The 24863-nt window shown below is 43.4% G+C and overlaps 1 protein-coding gene across 1 annotated transcript in view; it reads left to right on the top strand.

Moving 5' to 3' along the window:
• Positions 1-24863, top strand: part of IGSF9 (immunoglobulin superfamily member 9) — a 641834-nt gene that overhangs the window by 974 nt on the left and 615997 nt on the right.

Raw genomic sequence — 24863 nt, 5'->3', positions numbered from 1 at the left:
GGAAATGCAGCCACATCTAGTGCAGAATCATAACAAATAAATATATATCAACACATATCCATATTAATGTAGCTAAACATCTCAATCAAATGTTTTTATTTAGTAACTCCCTCGCTGGTTTAATATTGGATGTGGCAAACGACAATCCAGACTTTTCAAAGTCCGTTTAAAGCTCTGGGGTCTCCACGTGCTCCTAGTTCGCCTCGTTTGATTGGCTGAAATCTTGGCACCGCGCACCCCCTGGGTACTGTCCCTGCTTCCCTACGCCATACAGCGAGCCAAAGCCCCTCGCTCGCATTTTCAACAAGCCTTTGTAATGCAACAAAGTCTCGCAATTACGCGAGCTTGAGCTCTTGGCATTGCAAATGACAATGCCTTTTGTTTATGTTCTGGTTTTTGAAACATAAATATAAGGCATTGTCATTTACCATGCCAATAGCTTAAACTCGCGTAAATGCCAGTCAGTCAAGTTTATTTGTTTGATTATTTAAAATCTTACAAAAATGCTTAAAATATCACCAAGTATAAAAAATGTAAAATTATATACATGATTTTTCTAATATCGCATAGTTAATAAAATACAAAAATATTCTCATCAAGTTTTTTACCAATAACACATAACATTTTTACAAATGCGGAGTTCATTAATACGTCTTTAGGGTTTAGGCATGCCATCAAAGCTTGTTTACATGTCGTTACTCCACGAGCATTGAATAGTCTCTTAAGGGTGATTTTCCTTTCAACTTCTAACGCGTAAATGCGAGACCTATTGCATTGCAAATGCTTGTTTTATTTACAAGAGATTTCTCATGCACAGTGCAATCGAACTCTAATAATAGCAAAAATAGGCCTCTGCAAAAGTTGTGCGGTGATGCCAGACCTAATGAAGATTGGCTTATACATGTCCTCTGAGGTTAGTACACCGAAGGCAGGGCTTGAGTCGGGGTTCCACGTGGGTGGAAGGCGTCCCCCCACTTCTTTCACAGGGTGGATGACGTCCACCCTGCCAAGAAGGTGAGCCCCACTGAAAAAGATGCTGATTTCGTACCGGGGTAATTTCCAAACACCTGGACACATTCAGCAGCGCCTGCAGGTTGTTGTCTGCTTTCCATCACAACAACGTGCAGGCGGGGACGGGGCTCTCTTATTTCTGACTCCTGCTGGGATGCTCTGCCATAACAAAGGCCGAGTCTCAGGGGTCCTCAAGCCTCCTTTTGTTGGAGTTTCCTGGCTGGCAGCAGTTAGGAGCCTCACACCTGATGCAACTGCAGCAAAGGGGAAACAAAGGCTCGCACCTTGTTAGCACCTCACATATACTTAGGAGAGGCAGCTTTTCACTTTGTTCAGGCTCTGTTTATTGATTTGCGTGCACTGTTAGAACATCAGATGTGTTGGTCTTTCCCAGTATTTGCACAAACTAAATTGCATTTATATACGCTTATTAACCTTGAGGAGGCTTTGTAATAATTTAAATAATCACTATTTCTTTTAAAGCACTATGGCTAGAGAAAGCTTAATGCTGACAAAAGGTAACATTGGTTTATGTGAAGTTTACAAAAGTGTGAATCTTCTGCCTAAATCAGGAGGGTTTGCAAGTATACTCGAAATGTGATCAAATGTACTCATGATACACCTGCTAAACATATATGTGAGGGCTTAAGATCTGAGATCACTTCTTGTGATGCCAGTTCCTGTGATGTCACGTGCTGTGATGTCACAACGCCATGATGTCACACGCTGCAATGCCACACCCTGCGATGCCACTTGCATACTGATTAACTAGGTGAGTCCCCCCACTTCTTTTTTAGGACTTGTGCTCTGACCGTAGGGTTATTGTGAGACACAAGGCTTATTGAAATGCCATACACCCCAAGTAGCACAAACATAGTCATATTGAGAGCTTAAATTCTCACAATGCATTTTCAAGAATGTTTAAAAATTAAATTAAAATAAACACCACTCTATAAGATAACCTGAGTGGGTTGCACTGGGGTGGATCACAGACTGTCCACGAAAAAGACAGAAATTGCTGTCCTACATGGCGAAATCGGATACAGCGAGTTGCGTTTTTGTTACACTAAACAGCTCACCTGGTTTGACACCTTAATTCACATATTATCATTCCTTACATCGCAGCCCCCTGTTTCAGTGACAGGCACATTCCATGGATCAGGAGACATGAAATAATACGGCATAGGGGGAGATTCCGAAGGACACAAAAGAAGAAATAAAAAGCATTTGCAATGCAATAGGACACACATTTAATATCCATGAAAAAGAAAAAAACAGCAGTAATAGAGAAGAGTTGGGCCTACAATTTTTTTTTAAAGTGACACCTTAAAAAAAGATTGTTTTTGAATGGAGCAACTGGTGAGCATCAGGTAGACTATAAATATATATAAATATAAATGTCTGCCTCCACGCATCTCTTCTTGTAGGCCTTTTTACGGCAGAATGCTAATTTGCATTCAGCAAATTTTTTAAATTTTATTTTATTTTAAAAGTTTTGTATAGCGCTAGCTAGATCCATAGGTATCAGAGCGCTTCACACACACATTGTGAAAAACAGAAGGGCCCTACATTACCCAGAAGGCTGACAGTAAGTACGCAAATCACGGATAAAGAATACAGCATGAACAATAAATAATTGTGCAAAAAAACAAGGTGATTAGCATAGTCCGTTCACCAACAATCCTTGAATGGGAGACAACTCGGAATATTGAGGTCTATGTTAGTTGACGTAGTTCAGGAAAGTATTTGTTAAGGAGATGGAGTTTGAGGTCCCTTTTGAAACAGGAGAAGGAGGGGTTGCATCTGAGGACCCCAGGGAGAGCGATCCATATCCTGGGAGCGTTGCCAGAAAACGATCGGAAGTGGGTGGTTTTCTTTTTCATTTTTGGTGGAATGAAAAGGAGTGAGTTGGAGCTTCTCAGGGTTCTGGTTTGCCCTGCTCTTACCAGCTTGTTGTTCAGGTAGTTGGGGGCCGGAGACTGGAGGGTTTTGTGTGTGATGCAGGCCAGCTTGTAAATACATCTCCCTTCCATGGGAAGCAATTTGAGGGAGTTGAGAGCTGGAGTGATGTGTTCAAATCTTTTTACTCCAGATACAAGACAAGCGGCCATGTTCAGCACTGCCCTAAGAGGGGCTAGGTGAGCTTTTGGAGTGCCTGTAAGGATGGCGTTCCCGTAGTCGATTTTAGAGGGAACCAGGGACTGAACTACTGTCTTGAAGTCCTCATGGGGCAGAAAAGGTTTCAATTTCTTGAGGTGTTTTAGAGAGAAAAAAGCACTTTTTGCAGAGTTTGTGATGTGGGCCTCCATAGATAGGTTCTTGGCAAGGGTGATGCCTAGAGACTTAACTGAGTCGGATAGAACGAGGGGGCAGTTTAGGGCAACCAGATTCTTGAGCCACTCTTGGATAGGACGATGGTTGCTTTTTGGATAGAATAGGATCAGTTCCGTTTTATCTGGGTTGAGCTTTAAGTGGTTGACGTTGAACCAGGTTTGGATCTCCATTAGAGTGGTATTGAGGTGTTGGGTGTCATCGGGGGACTTGATTTTTAAATAGATTTGGGTGTCATCCTCGTAAAGGTGGTAACTCACTCCAGCTTTTTTCAAGACGATTGTGAGGGGCTCCATGAAGAGATTGAAGAGGGACGGGGAGAGGATCGAGCCTTGTGGTACCCCAAGTGTTACCTTTGTTGGGTTCGAGAGACAGGAGTTGATTTTAATTTGTTGCGAGCGATGCTGGAGGAAAGAGGTGAACCATTTTAGTACAGTGCCATTTATGCCGGAGCGCTTCGACAAGGTCTCCAGAAGAGCTGGATGATTAACCGTGTCGAATGCCGCAGATAGGTCAATAAGGATGAGTAGGCAGGCATCACCGTCATCTAAGGCTTTGCGAATGTCATCCCAGACGTTGAGTATGGCTGTTTCAAAAGACTAACAAAGTACTTTTGTTGGGAAAATGATGTCGATGTTTTCTTTGGTGAGTTTTTTTTTTACCTGAAAGTCACCGTTTGGATAAAAAAATGGTATACAAGGCAAAAGTGGGATGTACCTTCGAGAGATTTCTGGGTAAATAAACTCAAATAGCTCAAAAGTACAAAGAGCGTCCAAAAGACCTGTGGACTGTTGCAACCTTCCCTCTTTTACATCAAGGTTTGAAAACTCTTCTTGGAGGCTCTTGTTGCAACGACTGAAGTGCTTATTTACGCTAGAGTCACGAACGAAACAGTAACCTTCCACAGTAATACCACGGATATAAGTTTTTGGAAACACTGAAAAGAGCAATATCATTACATGTATATATTAAATAAAGGAGGTGACATACACAGCTCTCTAAGGATTTAAAAATATTTATAAAAGTTTTCCTCCGTCTTTCGATTTGCAAAGCACACTCACGTTTAGTTCATTAGGCACAAGCAGCGCAGGTTAGAAGTGTACCACTGACATGCACGTTGAAAACGATTATTAAACGTCAAGAGAAATGCACGTTTGGTGTGCGCTATAGAAGTTACACACATTAAGTTAACTTCCATTCTCACTGCCTTCCGTCCTTTTGCTTGGCATAAATTATCATAAACCTGCTCTTCAAATCTCATGGTGGACGGTTGCAGGGTTGACTGCGAGCACTCCACGGTGTTGTAAGATCACAGTTTCGACAACAAAAGAGAAAATCCTTTGTCAATACAGTATCGCATTTCATAGTGCCTACTACTGTTTTGCTCCGCCCACTCGATGTTTAGAATCATGGCAAACCCGCCCATCAGAGGCGGTCTCTGTTTACATTCGTGCTGCAGGGTCTATACGCGCACGGTGGCCATTTCAGTAATGTATTTGCTACAGCCGCCGCAAAAAGCCTTTGAAAAGGCTAACAAAAGCATGTTCAGTATAAGCAAATCAGAAATGCCCGTGATTGGATAACGTTTAAAAATAGTTGCAAAATAATTGTATTGATGAAACGGTGAACTAAGTATAGTCACGCCCATCTAAAGCTCCCGCCTCCCTTTTCTTTTTGAGCAAAATGCACAGACTTCACGAAAACATTTGTAGAAAAAAAATGTTCTATAGCGCACACCAATTATATTGCAGTGTCACATTTATGTTTTTAACCACTGGGCGACTAAGTGATTTGCTACCTCCGGCGCATTGAACGCAACACTGACCCGGCAACACCAAGCAGCTGCTAATAACAAGCATTTACAATGCAATGGTCTCATCTTTGTTAAAGTTAGAGCTATTGGTATTGCAAATGTTATTTTTTTCATTTATTGTTTTTTTTAAACTGATAAATATATGTTATTGTCATTTACAATTGCAATTGTTAAGCATTAGAGAGTAGTAGAGAGTATTAGCAGTGATTAATGGATAGTAGAAAGTGACTAGTTGATTAATAGAGAGTATACTTGTATAGAGTAGTGTAGGAGTGAGTTGTAGGCAATAGTAGTTAGTGAGTATTGTAGATTAGTGGAGAGTAGTATAGAGTGAGTAGTAGATAGTGTGTAGAGAGCGTGTAGGAGTTAGTGAGTAGTAGAGACCGAGTAGTAGTGAGTAATGAAAATTAGTAGATAGAAATAGATGTAGTGTAGGGAGTTATAGATAGTATATGGAGCAGTATATTTATTTAGTATAGTGAGTAGCGAATGACTTAAAATAGAGTATATATTAGAGAGCAGTAGTTAGTACTTTTTAGTATTAGAGTGTAGTAGAGAGTAGTATAGTAGGAGAGAGTGAGTTTATATCGAGTTTTTATGAAAATACTTTCAAACAAGCATTGCTACACTCCTCTTATGGGCTTCACACTGATTACAATATTTATCAATATTTACCCAGAGGCATACTGCGCGGTATTGTACCAACGTCTAAATAACTCCGATGACCATAATGCATCGGGGCACGGTAATCTGAGCTATTGATACCTCCGACATGTGATGTAACGAATCAACTGTAAATGAAATAGACACTTAGAAGGTCCAAAATGGAAAGGGAGACCAGAAAAGGATGAAATGGCATTAAATGCATAAATCACCCCTGAAAGCCATTAACGCTGACGTGATGGAGCAGAGCCACAACAAAAGTTTTTTGTGAAGTTCGTCAGATTTGAACGTGTGAAAGAAACGCTGCCGGCTTCTCATTCGGACCCGACTGATTCCCAGCATCCAAACACCTGACTGGTAAACCTGTCGATCTGAATTATAAACTCCCAGTCGGGCCCTGTATTTGAATCTTGCCCCTTCACAGCATTTCCCAATGAGGCACCCTTCACGTCTTTATTTTGCAGTCCAACGCGGTGAGGGTGACCGGCCTCACACTGGGTGATCTCAGGAATCACCACTGGTTTTGTCCGCTTAGGACCTTTATGGTGTTCCCTGCCAGTACTTTACCCCTTGTCCTCCTCTATTGGTCTTGTTTTACACATCATTTAACTGAACCAGCAACCAATATAGCTGTAATTTTAGGTAACGTTTACCTCAGAGACCCCTATGGACCCAAGAACACCGCCCCTAAGTGCAACACCACCTCAACACTTGGCTGAACGATGGCAAGAATTTCTTGCTCTGTAAATATGTAATATATAATTGTCCAAGCCTAATCACTGTCAAAATGTAATCCTGAGTGAATTTGCAATTTGTATATATAGAACTCTAAACTCTAGTATATGTAGTAGACCTTTGTATTTACTACCACTCCTATGTGAACTTGGAGTTTATCTGTTTATATCTCTTCCTTGAGTGACTTTACGACTTTTACATTGGCAATTTTTTCAGTTTGTATCTCTTATGTAATCTCATGTAATCCAAAGTCCTCATGCAACGCAACTAGTTATTTTGGAAAGCGCTCTGACACCTTCGGGTAATGTTCGCGCTATATAAAATCGCATTAAATAAAAGAAATAAAATAAACCCCAGCCAGGCGCCCTGGGCCAAAGCCCCTCTTCAGCAATGGCCACCACTAGCACTGAGCCGTTCAGCACATCCTCGTCAGATAGGGCTCCCACTTGACCCCTCCGCGTGGAGCCAGTAACAGTATGTCAGGTGAGCCAGGCATACATAGGCATCTCCTGCAGGCACCACAAGAACAGGCTCCTCCCTGGTAGGCCTCCCACTGAGTACATGGCGTGGGGGCGGATGGTGAATTGTAGTGGGACTGGTTTGGGGCTTAAGGGAATGTTTGGCATGTCACCTCATTTAGAATGCTGTTGTTAAGAATGCTATGATGTATTTGGCGTGTGCGTCCCCGAGGGTTCGATCAGCTGTTGGTGATCGTGATCCGAGGGAACACACTGCTCCGCACCGTGGCTTAAGAAACCTTTGTCTTGAATAAAGAGGAAGACGCACTTCAATCTACCTGTAACTTTCTGGAGTTTCTTCTTTTAACATTTGGCGACGCTGGGAGTTTCTTTTGCCACCTGCAAGTTTCTTGCTGGAACCCGCAGAAGGATCTCTATTCACGGATATTGGGAGGACGGAGAGCATCGCCTGCTGAGGAATTCCTCCTCACATCCTGCAGCCCCTTTCCTCCGCCGCTTGTTCATTGCACCTCCGGCTCCGGCCCTCCTGGCTTTATTTAATTTTAGTTTTACCAGTTCATGGAAGTGCGGGTTTCATTGCCTCTCGTGCCCACTTTCCGCTCACTACTATAACTACACCCTCCTCCCTTTCACCCGCGTCATCCGTTGCTACCGCACCCCTCCCTGGTTCCAATTTTTTTTTTTAGTTTAGTTATAAAAAAAAGATGAGTGCCCAGCAGGTGCTAAACGCTACTGATCAACTCAAGCCTTTTCTTTTTGTACTTCAGCAGAGTTCTTTTTGCTGTTTAAAATGACTGCTGTCGACAATGTTTGAACTGTAACTTAAATTTACAAATACAAAGCCAACAGGGCTTTTGGTGCACCAGGGCGTGTGCGCGAGCATTTTTATATCTCCGCACATTTTCACACATTGGTTGCCATCATGGAGTTATTTTATTGTCTGTGGAAACCTGTTCCAAGATGGCAGTGGGTGCATCATGTCGTGATGATGCTCCAGCAGCGATTTTTTTTTCTTTTTAAGAATGCTTTAGACATAAGCATTAGCAAAGCAATAATAGCCTAACACTGGTATATAAAGTGAGACCTGTTGGGTCTACTAGTACATTTTTTAGAATATACATTTTATTGTTAGGATATTTTTGTTATATTTAACCCAGTGCTAATAAAGCAATCAATGCTTATGCTATATTCTCAAGTATTTATACCAGCATGGGGTTTCTGCTGGAAAGTCAGTGTTGCCTTTTTTGTTTCTGTAGTTCTGAAAGTCAATGTGCCATATACATGTCACTGTGAATGTTGTTATAGACTTCACTTGTTAACTATATCTATTAATTTTAATATTTAACTTTGACCGAGCATAACAGAGCTGTTGTATTATTGTCAGAATCAAGTAACATTTTTGTGAGGCAGGTTGTGAGTTTTGGAATGACTCTTTGAAAAGGCAAGCTGTCACATAGTGAAATGGAAAAAGCTATTTGAGTACAAAGTAAGAAGATTAAATAACCAAAATACTTTTAATGTAAATTAGTTACGCAAGTAGGTCAGTTTTTATCTGCTTTTATATGTGTTTTATTTGTAAACAATATTAAACTATTAATACAATACATACTGAAAGCCAGATGAAAAGAATGAACCATGAGACTCATTGTAGAAAAGCAGAATGGCATCTGATAAATACAGTAGAGGAACCAGAAAGACATTGGAGTCTGTGGTGCCCACTAGAGCATCTTACAGATACCACGAAGAACCGGATCACAGTAGAGGACAGAGGGACCCCTGGGGACTTGAGTAGAGTGCTCGAGAGCCCCACCTCCTGAAGTCCCTTGAGAGTCCCTCCCCCTCCTGAAGCCCCTTTGCTACTCTCTTCTCTTTTGCTATGTCCCCCTCCTGTTCCCATCTGACAGATTTCCTCTCCATCCTTTCTTTTTCCTCCCCCTTTCCCTTCACAACGCCCCTTCCACCTCCTCTCGTTATGAGACTCCCCACTTCCTCTTGTTCCATTCCGAACGCTCCCTGGCCCTTCCTCCCCTTCCCCCTTCGTCCTCTACATCCCCTTCCTTCTCTGTGCCTACTTTCCCTCCTTCTCATGTCTCGTTTCAACCCCCCCTTCTCCAGGCTCTCTCTCTCTTACCCACTTGATCCCACTCTGTCCCCTTCTTTAGTTCCCCCTTCCTGCCTAGCCTCTTCTCCCTGGAAAGACATGGCTTGGCAGTTGGGCTGAACTGTTCCCATGAGGCACAGGGTCAGACTGATTTGCATATGGCCATGTCTGATCTGGGGTGGCGGAGTGAGCTAAAGAACGGTGATGGATTAAACCCAGATCAATTGACTCGGGTGAGTGTTTGATTTGCTCAAACGCTCCGTCCATCATCCACTTTGGTATATTTATTGAGAGATATTGTTTCATAAAATGTTTACCCATCGTTTAAACAATTTCGTTTAATAAACACATTTTATTTGCAATTTTCAGCAAACACATAAGTGCACTCCTGCCAACCACCTGTCGCCATCCAACCCACAGTTCGGCTGTAAACTCTACAGATTTGTCTGTACTGGCCACTCAGATTCCGCTGTGCCTTGCAGTTCATATTAGTCCCACTATTTTTGGCACACACGTACACGTGCATATTTCTTCGGACATCTTGTGCCCTGTAGATGTTGTCCTCCAGTTTGTTGTGCATTATCATGCTTGGGTGGGACCAATGAAATAACCACCAACATCTGATCACCTCTATTCCCTCCAATGTTTTCGCAGATCCTCAATAGACCCACTTTGAGTGTGAGGTCAATGTGCCTCCCAAGAACCCGTGCAAACATTATAGCAATATGCCTCCAGTATGGCACAATGCCAGGGCACTGCCAGACCATGTGAAAGAAGTCTCTATCAGGATGGGTGCATTGGAAACATTTGTGCATGGAGAGGTGTCTGGCCTGCCAGAGGCGGCGGGCGTTCCGCTCAGAGCAGCAGTACTCAGCTGCGGCCTCCCTCAGTGCACAGCGTGCCTCTGTGCAGCAGGCAATCCTCCAGTCAGCTACTGGTCTCTGGTCTGAGGATCTCGTAAAATCTCTGCCTCCCATGTAGGGCCTCACACCTCACAGACATGCACAGGAGAGTAGGCGGGCCCATGCGAGGATCAACAGCGTCAGGCTATTTCTCCTGGGGTCCAGCCCACCAGCACGCAGCGGGCCCTAACGTCACTCCCAGGGGCCCCCTATTCCAGGGGGCCACTCAGCCGTTCACCTCCGGCCGCAGTACTCACAGGATCAGTAATACAATCGACAGCCGGGTCTGAGGATCTCACCAGCGTAGGTAGCAGGCAGCTGACCAGGCATGATCAGCTCCCTTATGAGGTCTGAGTATGGCACAGGCACTGTCAGGCAGATAGCCCGCTTCTGTGTCGCAAGACAAACAGCGTCCTCGCCAGGGGCGGCTCCTTCATGTGGGTAGAAGAGCACCGCCCCATTGCTTTCTTGCAGTGCGAGAAGCTGAAACATAAAATGGTATAATAGATACCATTTTATTTTTTTGCTTTTCGCACTGCAAGAAAGCAGAAGATTTTGGTTGGGGGCGGGCGGGTCTGCTCTAGGGCAGGGGAGGAGTGTCTTGCCCACTGCTGAGGGCACTGACTGTTTGGTCGGGCCACTGGGGCTGACCAAACAAAGTCATGTGCACTCTGCCTTTTCTCCATGTAGGCTGCATGCAGCTTACATGAAGAATAAGGTCTCCCCATAGAGACGCCTGGCTGGTCGGCGTCCCGACCAATCACAATGCTGCAATGGCATAGTTGTGATTGGCTTAGGGGAGGGAGGCTCCCTGTTTCCTGTTCAGGAGAGGAGCAGAGAAGCAGAGAGACGACACAGGATTTCAAAGGTAGGTTAACTTTTCTTTTTAATTAAACCTCACCCGGCGCGACCACCTCCCGCGAGTCATGCCGGCTGCAACTGGTCCTCGCCCATCAACAACCACAGGCCTGCCAAAATCCGCAACCACTGGCGGAGTCCTCCTGGTGACCAGGACACAGGAACAGGCAGCGACTGGTCCAGCAGCCTCCACAGGCCGGGATCAAGCAGGTACCACTCTGAGGTGTGACCTCACCCAGGAATCGCCCCAGCTCCTCACAAGAGCAGCAGGTTGCAGTCCCCAAGTCCCCGCAGCAGACATGGACGTTTTCACGGCAGGAGTCTGCAGGATAATGTGGTTGGGAGATGGTGCTCTCTAGAGGCACGTCCCATCCGCCATCTTGCTGCCCACGCCCCCTACTCTTGTGCTGTTACTTATATATCTATGAGCCACAATGGCACTCCTGTGAGCTCCTGTTAATTGGGCCCAGATTGGGGGTGTCTCCAGCTCAGAAGCAAAAATGCCTTTCTATTAGAACGTCCCCACAATACCCTTGCAGATAAGCAAATACAGTGTCCAGCAACGAGAATTATCTTTTTTCTAACCACCCTCCCAGTTTTAGGGGATAAGGGACTAAATAAAGTAATTTGCACAACACAGGCCCACACATTTTGCATAAGCAGAAACCCGGGACACTTAAGATTAAAAAGTCTATTTTTATCGCTGCCATGTAACCTAATTTCATGTTTCACACTGTTACCCCACCATGGCTTTTTACTATCATTGTACATTACAAAACTTGAACAAAGCGCCACCCCAGTGGTGGCGTCCCTGGATGCACAGCCGGGTGTCCAATAATGGAGCAACCCAAATGAATCAAAAGTAAAACATTGATCAGTTCTCAAAATAAATGTATTGAATCCTCATGGATGATTGCTCATTAATAGCTGAATTCATCTCATTCAAATCTTGACAGGAAAAATACTTTAGTGAGTCAGATTAGCGATCCATTACAAAACTTGTCATTGCCCTCTTGCTAAAAATGTGTATTGGCTTCCAGCTCCCATAATGCTTTGGGTTTATAGCTGGAAACCAGGCTTGCCAGAATATGCCAAACGAGGTGAGCCCCCCTTGCAGATACATGTCTTGAATTTGTGCATCATGTTTTTCGGGGATTGAAAACATCATTGGAAGGAAGTGATATGACTACTGCATGAAGTGCATCATCAGATAGACCCTGACATGGCAAGTGCACGTTGTGAGTGAAGCCTGTGTTAGTGTGTCACTTGTTTGTCTTCTGTTCGCAATAGGCTCAGAGATCTATATGTTGCCATTGCAGCGACTGCCCGAGATGTCTCAGAGTGTGGTGATGTTTTATTTAGTGCCATTTTAGGGAAACAAATCTGCCTGAAGAAGTGTGAGCGGGAGTAACGGAAGAAAAACAACACCGTCTTTCTCTGTTCAGCTCACGCCCACTACAGCCATTTATTGTTGAACCTAGAGAACTACCTAGTCTTTGGCTTTATCCTGGCTGCATTATTTCTGTTGTGTGCCAGCTATAGCATTTTAGAAATGATGTTTCTTAAATGGCATTAATATATGCTCACCTGTATGTCAATCCTTATGTACTGTGAGCAATATAGTGTTAAAACAACAGTTGATGGATAAAATGCAGAACAATGTCATACATTCAGTACAGAGATCTGGGCCTATATCCAACGTTTGTTTGCTCACCATGCCATTCCAGTTTGAACCCAGCCATATGCAAATCAGTCTTGACCCTGTGCCCCATGGGAACAGTCCAGCCCGAACTGCCATGCCAGGTCTCCCTGGACTGGAAACAAGCATCCTAGGGCCGGTTTCGGGCTTCCAGCCCTCATCAGCCAAGGTAGCTTGATTCCAGTGGCATGGAGAGCACGGAACTCACGTCTGAGCATACCCGTTGCACTCGGGGTGACAAATACAAAAACAACAGTTGATGGACAGAATGCAGAAAAATGTCATGCATCAACCCCAGTACAGATATCTGGGCCTAAATCCATTGTTTTTTTGCTCACCATGCCATTCCAGTTTGAACCCAGCCATATGCAAATCAGTCTTTACCCTGTGCCCTATGGGAACAGTCCAGCCGAACTGCCAAGCCAAGTCCTCCCTGGACTGGAAACAAGCATCCTAGGACCGGTTTCGGGCTTTCAACCCTCATCAGCCAGGATAGCTTGATTCCAGTGGCTTGGAGAGCACGCGACACCGTAGGAATAAATTCAACAGTTGCAACAAAACTGTCATATCGCCAATGAGATTACTATGGTGGGCTTACAATTATATCCCTCATAAACTGTTACTAATCAAACAATAAAGACTGCCAAAGGACTTTCCCCAAAGTTAATTTCGAACCAGTCTTAGGAATCAGATTTGAAATGTAAGTCTCTAAGAGCGGATGGAAAAGGGGATAGATAAACTAACCTATTCTTTTTTGTGCATATCAACCCTTGATGCATAAACTGGAATTATACAGAACCAGAAAAAGGACCTGCCGTCTATCACAGTGTCTGGACAAGGGCCCTCATCGCAACCCCAACTGGCCCAAAAGACAGGCGTGGGTTGGATTGGACCAATCAAAGTTAGCTGCCCAATAGGGGTCACATCATTTGAATTTTCACGGGTTTCCCGCAACAGTAACTATTGGTTGTCTGGGGGCAACGAGGTCGCCTTGCCAGTCAACAGGGGTAGAAGTACAGGTTAAACAAGCATTAAAAATGCAATGGGTCTCGCCTTTTATTAAGTTAAAGCCATTTGCTTTGCTAAACAATACCATTAGCAAAGCAAATGGCTTTAACTTAATTAAAGGCGAGATCTATTGCATTTTCAATGCTTGTTATTATATATAGACGGTTTGGAATCCTTCCTTGCCCAACATGCTGCCGATGTGTCTTTGGCTGGAAAACGCTCAATACCAAGCATGCTATATGCAGACGACCCAGTCCTTTTAGCCAGAATCGCAAATGCTCAACACATTGTATTATATGCTTTTTATGGTTTTTATGAGTGATCTTTGCACTTTTTGGCAGCCTTCCCTTATCAGGGAGGCAGGTTCCCAAGCCTTCCAAAATGCCCTTGTGACAACTTGTCTCAGCAAAGTAGTATTCATCTTACATTATTTTGCACCTTATATAGCACTGCACTGCACGGAAACGATGTTTAGTCTGAAACCTGCAGGCATATACTCTAAGATACTGTAAGCAAGGTATGGTAGATCTGCAACGTCTTGAGACACACGAAATGTGATGTGCAGCAGTATTACATTTTATATGCACAATTTTAGCAGTGAGGAAAAGGTACGAATTGGTGCAATGAATAATATTTGCACGTCTTAATTCCTCTGGATGTTAATGGATTTTAAATATGTGTTGACTTTATTAGTAGTGGATGAATTATTTTGTATGCACAAGTCGAGTGTATTCTGAACTGAAATAGCGAGTTTTTAATGTAACTTTTACGTAATTTTTCAGAACAAAGTTGTTTTTGAGTTTGAGACCTCTTTTCTCTTGAAGTGTATATTGTACTTAGTATTGCGTTCCTTCCGGAGTCTTATAAATTCGATCTCAGCTTCCGGGGTATTGTGTATTGTCTGCAGTAGAGTCCCGTGTGAGGTAAGCGCTTGGCTGTCTGGCTGCTACCTGACACCTTTAGGGTTCCATTGTATGCGGTGTTTGAAGCAAAGTGGGATAGGGTAGCGCACAATCGCGCGCAGACAAAACAATGTAAGGTTGGCAATGCCGGGGAACCTGCTGGGCCAGTTATGATCTTCTGGGAAGAGCAAGGTGGCCTCTCTCCGCAGACTCGGTTAGGTTCCCTAACACACACCAGATTGTTTCTTCGCTTTTAATGCGGAAGAATAAAGAAAAAATAGAAAATAGCTATCGGTTTGCACTCGCCTGACTAGAGTTTACACTTTAGCCAAAAAAGCAGTGGAAATGTAACTAGCAGGTGTGGTCAGAGAATGGCGCAGAGTGTTTTTTAAAGCAGATAATAGTATAAATACTCCGCAGCACATCTGCCACACAAGTGAAACAATTAACATTAACTTATAATAATGTCGAATGCCAGTAGTTAAAAATAAAAAATAAAGGGGCATATTATCAAGGGGGTTTATCTCCGCTTTTTTGGCTTTAAAAGCCAAGAAAGCGGAGATAAAATTATCTCCCTATTACCTAGCTGTCGCTAATACCAGTTAGCGACAGCTAGTAGGAGATAGCGACCATCTTGGGCCCCGCTTTGCATGTCAGTGAAATTTATCACTAATGGCATGCAAAGTGGGCGTGCCAAGATGTTAGCGACTGGAAACAGTCGCTAACATCGCTATCTCCTATTACCAACTTTTGGAGATATTCGCGCTAAGCGCGATGATCTCCAAAAGCTAACACCTGCCCCTGAGCAGTTCTTAGCCATGTTATCCAATGGTAGGTGGATAACATGGCTAAGAGCATTAGCTCGGTAATGCATGAATATCGCTGACTTTTCAGCGATATTCATGCATTTCGGCCGCTTTTTATCGCTTAGGAGATAAACCTTGATAATAGCAAGGTTCCTAAGCGATAAAAATCGCCGCAGCTCGGCGATACAAATATTGCCACTAAGCCAACATAGCGATAATTATTGCTAGTTGTTGGTAATATGCCCCAAAATACTTTAAAATCGAACTGTACTAGAATGGTGAAACTGGCTATAAAAAGCAGTTGCACTATTTAAGGAGAAAATCAGAAGCAGTATAACTTAGGGCCATATTATCAAGAAAGGGCGATACATTATCGCCGCTTTTATCGGCAGGAAATTGCCGCTAAAGCAGCGTTAATGGGCTTGATATTATGCCCTTGTGAATTCCCATAGAAGCCCAGGTTAACACCAGAACCTGGGCTTCTATGGGAATTCACAAGGGCATTTTATCAAGCCCATTATCGCCGCTTTAGCGGCGGTTTCCTGCCGATTAAAGCGGCGATAATGTATCGCCATTTCTTGATAATATGGCCCCTGGTTCCTTTTGCCCACTTCAATTTCTGTATGAGACTCAATCGAAAACATGCATGCAGGCAAGGGTACGACTGAAACGTACTGTATGCTGCAGCGTTGTGCAATGCGGAGGAAGAACCGTCCACGTACTGTACCAACAAGCATGGCAAAGCCAATAGATCTCGCCCATGCGAGGCTTATTGCTTTGACGTTGTATTTTTGCATGGTTGTACAGCAGCATGGCTAAATGTGTTAGGGAAAAAATTGTTACATGAGGGAGGGTGGGAGGAAACAACAACACGGACAACGGCAGGGTGGGAGGGAATAGAGGTGGGGGAGCCTACAAATTAACTAGGGAGTGCCGAGCCAAGGTGGAACGAACCAAGAGTTTGGCTTGGATCTTAGAGGCCATGCACAAGTTAAGCCCTGAGAAATGTTTGCATTGTAATTCATACAACAAACATTATGTAAAATATGACAAAGTCTATTCAAAATTCAAAAACCGTGTATTGAAGTGTGGAAGCTTTGACATTAATACATCACATTACACATGGTCGCATTTAAATGCGCAGGGATATTAAGTAATTTGCCTAGAATCACAGGATGTTGAGCTGATGTAGAGACTCAAAACTGGTTCCCCAATTTCTCAAATCAGCAGCTCTGGCCATATCCCCACGTCTTGGGTAGCGAGAATGGCAGACAGAAGACACATAAAAGTTTGGCTCGATATAGGCTGAAGGTTCCAACAAGATTGTGAACTGATCCAGAGCCAGGCTTCAGGCTCGAACCTGGCTCAAGCTTTCAGTGGCTCGCTCACCTCTAAGAGGGAAGAAGCCACATGGACAATGGGAGGGATATGACACAGCCTGCACTGGTTGAGTCATAGTGATTTTATTTCGTACGGTGTGTGGGGAGAGACAACACAGACAGTGGGAGGGTGGTTTTAAATGAAGAAGAAGCAACACGGACAACAGGAGTGTGGTAAGTGGCAGTGAAGGAGGAACACTGACAACTGGAGAGTGGGTGTGGAAGGGAAGAAGCTTCAGTCTGCTGTCCCTGCCCAAATTAATCCACGATACACCTTGAGAAATTTGTAAGGAGAGAAGACTCCTGCTGGTGCCATCATTTCTCATTACCTGGAAACTGAAATCTTCCGCAATCATCACTTGCATCAAATCTCAGATTTACCCCAGGCTCAGAATGAGGTGCCATATATGGAGTTTAGAGGGTAAAAAAAGATATTTGTTGAATCTTTGATAACTGCTTATCGCGGAAGTGTGTTAAAATGTTCACCTCAAATGTGAGAAAACAGAGTGAACATTGCAGCTGATTGCCTTTTTTCTCTCCCAGTCATGTCACTCTATTTCAAAGGCTGTTTGGGAATGGGGTGTGACTGGCAACAGCAAGACATGAAACAGAAAAAGACTAGTTTTGGGCAGATGAACTGTCTCTCAATTCAGTCAAATGACCTTCCAAACACAAGCTGCTCAGTCAAACATAAGAGTTATTATGCTGGCAGTCCACTTTCAAACAGGAACTGATTAAAAGGCTGGTAGAAAATATAAAATGGTAAAAAAAAAGGGTATGACACTGCCTGTTCTGGTTGTCATAGTGCTTTTTTAGGTCTCGCCTGACCCAGCGCTTTCTCTGGCCTGGTGAGACTTCAAGTAAGGCCTTCAAAAAATGCTACAGCCGGCTACAGCTTGCAGTGCATGTGCGCAGGCACGCGCTTCAGCAGATGCGCCATTTGGCGTGATTACTGCTGCACGCGCACCACTTGCGTGCTTCCCCGCGATCACTTTCGCTTTCACGGCCGCACGGCCAATGCTAGTCCTTAGTAAAACTTGTGTACATAATTCCCTAACTATTTCAGAGGGTTCTGGAATAATGCTAGCACCTCTGTATATGTTAACATGTAGCTCGAAGCCAGTCACCCTCTGCTCCTTCCAGGGCCTCTGGAGCTAATTTACTTCAGGGGGGCATTGTGCTCAAAGAGAGGCCCTCCCATGCCGCCATTTTTTTTTCCTTAATGAATCTAATAGGCTGACTCTGTGCGTCTCATAATCGCGGGGAATTCTTCTTTCATGTCACACTTCAAACTCTCCATGTTTCAGAACCTGCACAGCGTTTGCTTGTGGTTTGTTGTGGTTTTTATCTCTCGTCCCAGCTTCTTGTGACCTTGACTTCCCCGGCCTGCCTTTGAATATTAATAAAGCTCTTGAAAGGGGGATGGCGCATGTCGCCTGCTATTATTAACACGCAAATAAGCGCAAAGGGTGTAATGCGCTTTTCAAGCATTTTCCCTGCTTTGAGCTCGCCCTCTTTCATTTGGCGAAGGAAAGTTTTCGGAAGGGGCGGACGTCCTCGGCACCTGAAGCGTCGCCATGTTGCTGCGTACCTGGCTGTACTGATCTGTGGCTTGTTTTCCGAAGGCGGCGTCTGTTACGAATGTCTGGCTGGTTTTGCCCTTTATTTCTTTTTGATATCGCTGATGGTACTTCACCTGATGCAGACAGGGAGAGAGGGCGGGAAAGCACACAGTGTTAGGCGACTAATCACGCGACCCACTTTCTCTTCATGCTCTGCATGCTTGCTGCCTGGTGTCCTATCATGCACATGCTTACACCTCTCAGCCCCATCTCCACTAGAAGCGTCTCCCTCAATGTACCCATCTTAGAACTCTAAAGAAGTGAAATGCCTCCAGTAGACTTCAATGGCGAACCCCTCCTTGGTAACCTAGCTCCTAATCAATCATTTGTTCATCTCCTTTGATTTCACTGTGCTCATACTGCAAAACCTCCCCTTCACTGGAGGCTAAACAGGTTGGGATATATGTATTCTTTTAATTATTATTATTATTATTTTATTGATTGAGAGATAAAGAAAACAACTCCCCCCCCCCCCAGTTTTTATCCCCAGACCTCCTCCCAACCCAACCCACACTTAAATCAACACAGATTTCATTCCTGTGGTGGTGCATCAACTTTAAAAATACTGTCAATATACATTAACATGTTTAAAGTGCCAAGTGCTATACGTGCAAAGCTGTGCGTCTATGCAATCCATTCTCTCAAGCCTGTAACATAGCAGCATAAATGTTTAAAGTGAAAAAAGTGCTAAATGCAGATAGTGCCATGAATACATTAAAAGGGTCATGAAGCTGAGCATTATTCCTATTTAAGCTTATTTCTTTAGTTGAGCCACCACATCTCATAAGACACCCTGCCTTACAGATAAGCTTACTGTGCTATAACACACATTGTACCCAATGGCAAGGCTAACACTGTTAGATATTATCCCATGCCATCGTGCAATATATAACAAGCATTGGCATTAGGTCTCGCTTTTGGGACCTTATAAGTATTTAGTTATGCAACACAATATCCTTGGTGCAACACCATCAACTGTTGCATGGCTAAACACTTATAAGGAACAAGGTTTAGCCATGCAACAGCTGATGTTGTTGCACCAAGGATATTGTGCTGCATAACTAAATACTTATAAGGTCCCAAAAGCGAGACCTATTAGCTATGCCAATGCTTGTTTTCTTAAGCTGGTTGGATGGGGGAACACAGACGTTAGGAGGGAACAAGCAACATTGACAACGGGAGGGTAGGAGGGAAGAAGCAACTCATACAATGGGATGGTAAAAAAAACTATGTCGTAGCCAGCAAGGAACAAGTCGCAAAAGTACAGCAATAATTTTTCTGTGTTTTGTTTGTGAGCAATATATTGTTCTACGGTTCCTAAAATATAGCAGGACTGTGTATTAAACCAGCACGTACTTCAGATTATAGAGACTTAGTCCACATATACCATCAGTAAGTGTTGGTGGGTTTCAGCTAGCTTACAGGACAATATTCAACCGCTAAACCAACCAAGGTAACCAATGTTATGGGCAACCTTGAACATGGCACTCTGATTCTCTAGGAATCAGTGGAAACTATCTAACACATTCGTTTGGTCACTCTTGCATGCCCAAGGTAACACTAGAAAGATACGACAATGCATTTTCAAACATTTATTGAAATTATCGTATTCTTGCAAAGAAAGCATGAGCTGCAATTATTAGAAAGATGAGACATGTTAATGTAATCAGCATTATTAGAATGGTAAACAATATGAACAATTCAACCATGTTAATTTTTGCTAATGTTTGCTTACTCCTGCCTGTATCTAATGCTATACTAAAGAGAGCATACTGAGAGCACAATTCTGCCAGATCAATTGTGCGAGCCCAACACCCATACCTTGGTCATAGGTGTCAGGAAGCCGGTCGAAGTGAACAGGTAATCTTCTTTAGCAGGAAGGAGTTCAGAGTTAACAGGGCTGTATCTCCATCACAGTTTACAGCAGTTCCTTGATTTATTTATTTATAAAGTTTTATAAAGCGCAAACAAGATCCCGAAGGATATCAGAGCGCTTTACAAAGATATCCCCAGCATGGAAATGCTCCTCTCAAACAGCTCAGCACAGAAGCTGTTTATATAAAAAAAAGTACTGTTCTTATCAACTGTTGCTTAGCAGCTCATTTGGTTTCATCTAGCTAAAATGAATTATCTCCTAACGAGCACAGAAAGAACGGAAAACAGTGGTATCATGTTCTTCATGTACGACCCTGGAACTAACTGTTTAGCCTACAGGGCTTCAGTGTCTATCAGCGATACACAGACAGCACATTCATGCATTAGCTGAAAGTGTGGCAAAAGGCCACACGGGAAAGAGATGTCAAATTAAGGAGTTGATTCTAAAATGGAGACTACACTTGCACTGTGTAACAATATATATATGTGTGTGTGTGTATTTATATTTGTGAATCCATTGGAAGCCTATAATTCTAGAGGAAAGTGTACAATGTCTTAATGACAGGCTGGTTAGATAAGTATTGCCAATTGCAAAAGCTGTTTGATAGATTCAGATCACCAATGACAAATAATGCACTCAATCTAAATATTATTCCCGGTTTCAACCTATCCCCAGTATACACTGCCTTTCCTGACTAATCGAAACTAAGCAATCAGTACTTGGTTCATGCTACAGAGAGGTAGAAACGAAAGAACAGGAAGTGACATCTGAACACGCTGGCCAATTGGGAGACAGCATATAAGATTATCAATGAAGCCAAATAATGGTTAGCAGTGGGTGGGCTCCAAGCACCATTTAGTACACAAAATATCTCACAAGTAACCGAGCATGTGTGCTGTCTCAGGTGATACCTAAAAAACACAAGAGTGGGTCACTGAACACCATTAATTGTATATTGATTCATCTATTTTAGACAGGATTTAGGTGACATAAACTACGTTTATTCCAAAGTTATATAAAACGGTAAAATACCAGCACCTTGGATGCAAATAGCTATGAAGTAATCCACCAGTGCAGAATTGTCCAGTCCTCTCTCATCTAATCTGACTCTACCCCATTCTATTACAAAAAAACGAATTTTGACATCACAATGGAAACACTACTGCTGACCTCACATTCCAAAATGTCCTCCATCCTAAGCATTTCAAAATTCCCAAACCTATCTGCACTTTAATATCCCAGAACTCCTCTTGGTCTCAAGACCCCAAAACTACTTAAGACCCAACAGGTCTGAAATTCCTTTGGACCTTCCAGCCCCAAATGTTCTTCTGATTTGCTCCAGAACTCTAGAATTGCTTTCCTCCATTTTTTTTAGATGTAACTAAAGGAAGACTCCGCCCTCTGATGCTAATGGTCTTTTGTGAATATAATAACAGTTTTATACATCTTTTTTAAGTATTCTACAATGTCAACCATGCTAAGTTGGCATCAGAGCACTGTACGATAGAAGATGTAAAAGATACAAATAACAGTGATCGACCAATACACAGGCATCAAAACGTGTTTGGCATGTGCCAGATAATAAACAGGACAACTTAGAAAACAAGCATTAACAAAGCCAATACGTTTGCCGTGCGCTGTCAACCATGTAGCTTTGTCAGTGCATGTTTTGTTATGGATATTGTAAAATGTTGTTGTGGGATGAGCTGCCTAGCCAACACCCTTGGCTGACACCTGTATAAAGAAAATACATTGCCTAAAAGTAAAACAGTTTTGTGGTCTCAAAAACTACACAGTTTCATCATTGTCTCCGGTGCTGAAGGAACAATTTTTGTTTGTGGGTGATGCTTTTTTGGGGTGTGCTTCCCTCCACGCCCTCTGGCCCATTTGTTTCTCTCCCAGACAGTGTCTCTCCCTGGGGTGCCTCTGCCCCCTGCACTCCACGTTGCTCACTTTCATCCGTGTTCACTCCCGCTTGTTGCTTCTCCTCCACCTGCTGTGTTGCTTCACCCCCATCCCCTCCAAAACAGTTACAGCCATTATTTAGTTTCTCACGCTCATACACTACATTTTAAAATAGTGCATTTGTGCAACTTTTTTTTTACTTACTGATCCATCTTGGATCAGTAAATTTAAGAAAGTGTCCTTTTGTAGACGTGGATGTGTGTTGAACACGTGCACGCACATTCAAAAGGATGCCGCTGCCTTTCCTCCATATCGTTCTTTTTTTTTTAGGTCTCAGCTGGCGTGGCTGCGCACATGCCCAGCTAGCTCGGCGAGATTTTATGTTTTTGAGGAGCTTTCAGTAACAGGCTTTAAGTCCCGCCCCTCTTTTCCATTGGCCGGCGTCACCGTTTATGCTAAACGGTGGCCAGCCATTGGAAAAGAGGTTTGTATGACGTAGACTTTTCTCTTTTTCAGGCGGCCCACTTGCACGGGCTCGTCTGATTTCCGTTCGTCGCAAAAGCTTTCTTATCTTCATGGGGCCATGTGTTTCAAACACATGGCCCCATAAAGACAAGAAATCGTTTTGCGACAGACGGAAGTGAAAGCGGACTGTGCTTGATTTTTTATTGTTTGTGTTGTGTTGGCGAAGTGACCGGGACCCTTCGCCAGACATGAAACCATCTAGGAGTCTGGATTTGTTAAACCTGGTGTTGGAAAAATCCGAAGTACAAATCCAACAATACAGCGTGCTGTTCCCTAAAAACTGCTACTGCCTGGTGCCAGCAAACGTACTCGAGCCGTTCATGGGCGCAATACTTGCGGTACACCAGACAAGATACCGGAACCCTTTGTCAGGCATGAAACCTTCTGGGAGTCCGAATTTGTTAAACCTGGTGTTGGAAAAATCAGAGTTACAAATCCCACAATACAGCGTGCTGTTTCCTAAAAGCTGCTACTGCCTGGTGCCGGCAAACGTACTAGAGCCGTTCATGGGCACAATACTTGCGGTACACCCAACACGATCGGGCCAGGCCTTGGTGTTCTGCGGTGCGGTGCGCACGTGAAAGGAGTTGTGAAATAACAGCTCTGCCATCAGGTTGCTTTTTTACCATGTTTGCCCACTACTCCTACATTAACGGGCAGCTTACTCATGCCTTTTTTCCTTATATATTTATATTCTTTAAGGAATACTTTATGACTAAGTGCCAAGTGCCAGTTAGGCCCCTGGAAGCTTCCCACATAGCTCGAGCTGAAGCTGGCTGGTAATGCATTTGTTCGTGCCCTTTGACCACTTGTCCATAGTAATATTATTTTTAAGAGCCGGTCTTTGGTCCGTTAATGGCCCTTTGCATTCTTCACAGCAGCAGTCGGTGTGGCCAGGTAGAGAGGGGTTGTGTGAAGAGTACATTTCTAAATGACGCTGGGCTTCTAAAGAGCAGGGTCTGGTTTGCACCAGGTTGCGGGCTAGTGTGTTCGGAGTGAGTTATGTGTTGGTTGGTGTCCTGGGCAGAAGTGTAATGTCCCCCCGTGGTTGTGGTGTTTATGTCGTATTTCAGATAGAGATCTTTGGTCGTGGATATGTGAATTTGGTAACTCAATGAAACCTCCAGGAAAAAAAAACTATCGACACCATGTACCACAATCCTTTAGTTTTAGAGAGACCATTTAGTCGTCCGCTTAATGGCTGTCTCGGTGTTGGTCTTGCCTGTGTGTTGGGATATGTGTATTTGTGTTTGGTATATCCTAGTGAATGTTCTTTGCCTGGTTGAGTGATGTATCAGTTGTGTGGTTGATTATGTTGAATGTAGTTGGTGTGGTGTTGATTGCAAGACGGTACAGCTACTTTTATGTGAGTGTGTTTGAGAGATTCCTACCTTGTGTTGTGTTTGAGAGATTCATACCTTGTGTTGTGCTTGAGAGCGTGCTATTGATGTCTGTGGAGTTTTCTGTGTTTTTGGCAGCGTTGTAAATATTCGGTGCAACTGAAACTGATTCACTATGACATGGACCATAAGCTGACAATGCAATTTCCCTTTGGAGGGCAGTGTGAAGCCGGAGTGATTACTACATAAATGCCGTAGCACCAAATGTGTTACTACTGCTTCTGTATCTAAACAAGTTGTGTTTTTTTTATGAATATGCATTTGGCTGACCTTGACACTGGCATTCATATGTCTGAAAGATACATTACACATAAAAGACAATGTTGCTCCCTTTTTCTCAACTCAGATGCCCTCTTCACCTACCGCAGGAGATTTACTTGATAAATCAAAGTATATCTGTACAGTTTGAACTACCCACCGGGCAAAAGTCTCTTTAGTCATTGCAGTACCCAATGCCTGTAGTGCATGCGCTACAAGAAATTGCTTAAACTTCCTGATAGCCTTTGGCTCCTGTGCAGAGTATATTACATCTCTTTTCACATCCAACATATGTAATGCTTTATCTGCAGCATTTGTTAGTTTTTGGAAACAAGCATTTAAAATGCAATAGGTCTCGCCTTTCATTAAGTTAAAGCCATTTGCTTTGCTATACAATACCATTAGCAAAGCAAATGGCTTTAACTTAATCAAAGGTGAGACCTACTGCATTTTCAATGCTTGTTTTCATTAGCCGTGCTGCACAGCAGCTGCAATACTGTACAGCATAACTAAAACAATTACCAAAGATTGTAAGTTTTGTAGGAGAGACATATTGGCTTTGCCAATGCTTGTTTCATTTAGAACAGTTT

This window comes from Lissotriton helveticus, chromosome 12 (genome assembly GCF_964261635.1).
Source record: "Lissotriton helveticus chromosome 12, aLisHel1.1, whole genome shotgun sequence".
In the NCBI taxonomy this organism is placed as follows: domain Eukaryota; kingdom Metazoa; phylum Chordata; class Amphibia; order Caudata; family Salamandridae; genus Lissotriton; species Lissotriton helveticus.
This window is presented reverse-complemented; position numbering and strand designations above follow the sequence as displayed.